The sequence below is a fragment of the Crocuta crocuta genome, unplaced genomic scaffold, assembly GCF_008692635.1.
Source record: "Crocuta crocuta isolate KB4526 unplaced genomic scaffold, BGI_CrCroc_1.0 scaffold30, whole genome shotgun sequence".
NCBI lineage: Eukaryota > Metazoa > Chordata > Mammalia > Carnivora > Hyaenidae > Crocuta > Crocuta crocuta.
In genome coordinates, this window is record NW_027528345.1 from 10634667 (window position 1) to 10640666 (window position 6000).

Here is a 6000-nt window from a genome sequence, read left to right on the forward strand (position 1 = left end):
TAGTAAATTCAAGACAAAGAATTAAACATAAAAAGTAAAACCATAAAAATTAGAAGGAAATCGAACTGGATACTTAACCCATCTCCAGAAGGCAAAAGGCTTCACAACATAAAAGCAACAAAAGAAATCCCAAAGAAAAAGATCTATAGATAAGTAATAATACACCATATAAAATTGAAAGGCAAATAACGAGTTAAACATTTGACCACAGGGCAAATAATATCCTTAAAATGAAGAGCTTATACAAATAACAAAGAAGAACCCCCAAAATGAATAGTTTCTGTATGGAATAGTGGAAGTTGTTAAGTAACTTGGCTTGCAACTTAAACCACTCGTCATAAAATGATATTTGCTTTATATCCATTAGAGATGGTGGGGCCTTGTGGCATATATCAGCAGGGCTCTTATGACTTAGGTTGCCAACTGTCAATCCATGGGAGTGCCTAAAAATTACTAATCTTTGCAATTTCTATTGTTCTGCCTCTAGGTTCCATTAAGCCTTTACTACAACCAGTCCTTTTCCTTGGGCTCTATATATCCAAAATGGACAATGGCTTAGGGATGGGACAAAAAATAATTTCATAATGTCTAGAGAGCACTGGCTTATAAGTCATCCTTTCGGCACAGAGGGTGTATGGACTTTGGGATCAATAATCCAAGAACCCTCTTCACTTTACAGATAAGGGTCAGAGAGGATGAATGACTTTCCCAAGATCACCTAAGTGGTTGGTTCCCAACACCAAGCTAGGAATCCTGACTTTCCAGAAGGCACCCTTCCCATTTTGCAGTGCCTCTCCAACAGTCATAAGCTCTGGCTCCTCATACCAGTGGGCATTTCAAATACCACCAGCTGAACTACTGCACACTTTCCACTTTATCACTCCACTCATTCAATTTGGCCTAATAAAAATCTGTACTCCTTCCCCCAAAGTCCCCAATAAAGAACCCCAAACAAAAAAACAACATTATTAAAATGTGAAGACCCAAATAAAAATGGGAATGGATTAAACAAAAGACAGTTCACAGAAGAAAGTGAAATGGACAAGACTGTACGAAAAATGTTTGGTCTCACTAGTAATTATATACAAATTTAATCACTTTTATTTTTCAAATTAATAAAAATTAAAAAATAAGATCCAATATTATGAAGGATGCACTCAGACGGGTACTCACAGTCACTGTAGGTGAGAATGGTAATTAGTCTAGTCTTTATGCAAAGCAATTTGGCAGCAGGTTTAGTGTTTTTTAATTTTTATGCCCTATGACCCAGTAATTCAACTTCTGGGAATCTAACCTAAGAAAATACTAAGTAATCTGTACAAAGATTTATACATTAATTTGTTCTCATGTTTTTCACTTGTTAATAATATTATAACAATTGAAATACCCAACTACACAGTTAAATTATGCAACATCAACACAATAGGATATTGAACATCCATTATAATTATTTTCAAATAATTTTGATGCCATTGAAAATGATGATATAATGTAAAGTGAAAAAGCAGATACAAAACTGTATCTACTGCAATAGGATGAGCCCAAATTACCTGTGGGGTGTGTGTGTGTACCAAAGGAAAAAAAGACCAAAAGGAAATATACCAAACAGTTCCTTCTAGAACAGATTATGGAATATTTTGCCTTCTTTATAATTTATTTTTCCTCAAGTTTTTCTATAATAAGCATATGCAATTCTTATCTTCCAACTGTATATACATATTTGTAGATGTGAAAATAAAATAAGAATGTGAAATGAAGTTTGAAATATGAAATAATTTTTCCTATGAAACTTTATATGAAAAATATGAAAAAAGTTTAAAAATAATCTGCAAATCACTCACATGAAGATGTTAGTTGAAATCGTGGAAATAGATCAGACTGCACAGGGAGAGAGTATTATACGGACAGGATGCTAAACCAAGAAAAAAACCCATACTTAAGGAGTAAAAGACTGAGTTGGTGAAGGGGCATGGGAGGGGTTAGATTAGAAGATGGACAACCAGGTGAAGTCATGTCAAGAAAGCCAAATAAGGGGCGCCTGGGTGGCTTAGTCGGTTAAGCNAAAAGAAGAAAGCCAAATAAAAGAAAGAACCAAAGCAGTTGTCCACTTGGTCAAATGTTGCCATGTAGTAAGTAAGGAGGACAGTGGCGGGGCCATTACGGGGAAATCACTGGGTAGGATGCACGGGCAGACAGGTTTCTTCTAGTGCTGGAGGTGGAAGCCAAATCTGAACAAATGTTACCTACTCAGTGAAACTGACTATGAGGAAAAGAAGTCCTGGGCCATTCACTTAAATTTCAGTTTATGTGGAAAAAAAGATTATGGAAATCTAAAACCAAGTCAAAGTATATCAGGATTACTAATCTATGGGCAATGAAAGAAAAATTGGCAATACTTTGGAGTACAAGATAAAACATGTTTGAGGGTTTGTGAAATTTTCCATGCAGTAAGCTCTGTTACAGGATAAATAAGAGAAAAAATGGCTCCATACTTGTTATCAGAAGAACAAAAAGTTGCATTTTCCCCCCTAAAGACGGAAGTTCTTAGTTTCAGTGTAGCATTAAAAAGAAATTATTTATTTATTTTAATATTTTATTTATTTCTAGGAGAGAGAAAGAGAGAGACAGCNCCAGGCGCCCCATGAAGAAATTATTTAAAAGAAAATAAAAAGAACGTAAAATATCATGGTATCATGTTAACTTCTCATGACAGCAAATGTGAAGTCTCTAGAAACATTTTCAAGAATGAAGAAATCATTTGACATGCTAAATAATGGATTGCTTGTTGGGTCAAACCTTGTCCTTTTAATAGAAAGAGGTCTCCATTAGTACAATAACTTGACTGAGTCTCAAGGACTTTGCATCCAGCCACAGAATAAACACATCAGTATGGTCCTACCGAGAGTACCATTTATCACAGAATCTCAATTCCACAATCATTAAGAAACTACTCAGTTGACAACCACTCATTTGTTACTAAAGAACCTTGAGAGTCTGTGTTAAGTAATTTAACATCACCTGGAGATTACTGCACACAATCCAAAATAAATTACTTTAGCTGCCTATCACAAAACACACAGAAAAGACCATAGCAACCTTAAGGGGGGGAAAAAAAGTTTTTTCTTATGGAAATTCATGACTTGGGAATCAAGTCATACATTTTCCTATTTGCAGAAAGAGTACAATTCCAATCTAAATAAAAGTCACCTATTTCTGGGAGTATGTAATTAAGAATACCTGAAAGCCAGTTTTGCTGTCAATATAAGCTGACAAATTCTCCCAATTTGTGGTTAGGTGGCCTTTTATGGCAAAGATGTCTAATGATCTCTTGTGCTCCTAAAATTCTTTTGTGTCTCTGTGTATATGTCTTTGATGAACCCTTCTGGTACAGAAGTCCTAAGTTAGTTACAGTTGATTGTTGGAAGAATATCAGAGGAAAGCCAAGAATTTGAAACCCCAAGAGGAACAATAATTAAAATTGTACTTGAAAACATTTTAAAGGGAAAAAGGTAATTGCTATAGATACCCAAAATACATGCAAATACTGACTGGCTTTCCAAAAATTCCCAGTGGAGACCACTTTCCTAGAGTGTAAATAGAAAGAAAGGAGGTAAGTAATTGTCAAAGAAATGTGTCCGTCAAGCACCATGGCTCAAATTACCAAATGAGACAACCACCATCTGTTTTATTAACTCAGAATCTCTATTTAAAAAATGTAAGACATATTCACATAGAAGGGACTGTATCATGTTCATCTTCTGTATAGTAGATCACCTGCACACAGCAGGCAATTAATAAAAGCCTGTAGTTACATGGAAAGTGCTTAACACTATCATAGACTTCAGATCATCAAAACTCTGCAAGGAATCCTCAAACACTTCTGACCCTTTCCTCTTTCACTCATTTACCCATCCTGTCCTCCGTCAGAAAGAAAGAACAGAAAGAAAAGAAAAGGAGAGGAAAGGAAAGAAAGAAGAGACATTTTGAAGATACCTTAGCAAGAAAAAATATCCTCTGTCATCAAGATGCGCTGTTAATAGAAATGTTTTCACTTCTGAAGCTTTCTCTTCTTAGAATTATCAGAAGGTTGAAATTTGGCCCACCTTTAATCAGAGTCTGGAACGAAAGTGGACTGTACCAAGTTAAACAAAATTGCACAATGAAGCAATTTTACCAAATGGACTGTTTTGCTAATGTTGCCAATACACTATTCTATTCCCAGAAGTTCTACAGTTCAGGGACTGCATGATAACAACACTTTGAGGCCCATTACAGGATAGTGAAAAATAGCTCCACCAACCATTCACTGAACTGCCGCAGAATTAAGGACAAGTCCTAATCCCATCTTCAAAAGGCCATAATGTTGGTAGAACACCAGGTAGGACATAAAAGCGATGCAAATATATGAGGAAAATAATTCCCTAAGACTCAAAGTTTTTGTTGTTGCTGCTGTTTATTTTGTTTTGTTTTTAAGGAAAAGAAGAGGGACATTTAAAAAAAACAAAACTATTTTCTATAATTCTATAGCACTCTGGCCTCATCTCTCATAGCACTGATTTCATCAAACCTGTAAGTTTTATCTATTGATTCTGCCTAACCCATTTGATTCTAACTAAGCTTTTTTAGAGTAGGGATGTTCAGAACTTTGAAACCATAATACGACTGACAAAACAAGAGGCACTCAATAACTGTCTTGTCCAAAAAATGAAATAAATAAGTTCCTAAAGTAATTATTTAATGTCATGTTAAGTATTGTTCTGTCAATGCAAAACAAGGAAATATATGTGCACACAAACTTTTTTTTTAACCTTCTCTGCTGCCAATTCTATACTTTTTTGGAGGTCTACCTAAGACAATCATCCTACAGCCAGGCTCTTACTCCACAGAAACTTAGAAAATGTTTGTTGAAGGTCGTCTTTTGTGTCTCCATCAGATCTCAGAAGAAAGTGTTATTTCATAGTCTCTAAAATATTTATCAATCATGAATAGTATTAGTAACTATGCGGATAAAAGTATTGTGTTTAACCACTTAAATCAACAGCAAAAGAAAGAATAATGCAAAAGAAGACCTCTCCCCTAAAGGGGTATTGTCGCCAGGCGGGTAACTCCGTAAGTACTTTCGACTAACTTAACAGGCCAAGTCAGTAGAACCATCTGGATTAGGCAGACTTTTGAAAGCTGGAATTAGGTGAAAGACAATAGTAGTTCAAATATCTCTCGCTAGGATCAGCTAAACTCGTAAGCACCAGTAAGGAAGCAAGGAAGGACGCCAGATGGTTGGCTCCTAGCACGTACAACTTCAAGCTTAGTAGGTGTAGCCAGGGGTGTACAGTTTCCTTATATTAACACCTACATATATTGGTGACAGGTGTCAGTGATATATACACGACAGCGATTCGGGGATGACACACTCAGCTGCAAAGACTGTTGTATTCTCAACATGCCCCAAAGGGGTGTAAGTGCCTTAGAGTTCAGTAGGCAGAATGGAATGGGGAGAAATCGAAGACAGAGGGAATGGCTTTAAATGAAGAAAGGAAAAGAGTAGTTTTTTGAATATCAGAATATATTCCTAGGAGACTATTTTGAATTTTGATGAAGTGCCTCCTACTCCACCACAACCGAAACTGTATATAGTTAGAAAGGAGTATTCCCGATGGATGAGGTGGTCCTATCAGCTCCTTCCCTCAGGAAGCAAAGGTCCGGCCCTGCATAATTACTCCAAACCAAGCGCAGTACCCAGAACTGAGGAAAGAGCAACAGGATCAGCGGTTCCTCCACTCACTCTCTCGGGGGGAAGGGGTTCAAGCTTCTGGTGCTACCCCCCGGCCTCAGATGTCGCTGGAGAGATTGTGGAGGGATGCCGGGGTCTTGCGCACTCTCCGGCTGTGCAAGATGTGGACAGAGAAGGCCCTTACCTGGCTAAAGGCGGTCTTTCCTCTGTGCTGCTACCAGTGGGGCTACGGGTCCCCGGGCACTCTGCCTTGCGCACCTGTCGCGACC

The 6000-nt window shown here is 37.3% G+C and overlaps 1 protein-coding gene across 4 annotated transcripts in view; it reads right to left on the reverse strand.

Moving 5' to 3' along the window:
* The window catches only part of LIMA1 (LIM domain and actin binding 1), an 83528-nt gene extending 77528 nt beyond the window's left edge, over positions 1-6000 (reverse strand). For all 4 annotated transcript variants that reach the window (XM_077753363.1, XM_077753361.1, XM_077753362.1 and 1 more), the window contains exon 1: positions 5916-6000. The gene's annotated coding sequence lies outside the window, so the exon portion shown is untranslated. The remainder of the gene's footprint in view (positions 1-5915) is intronic.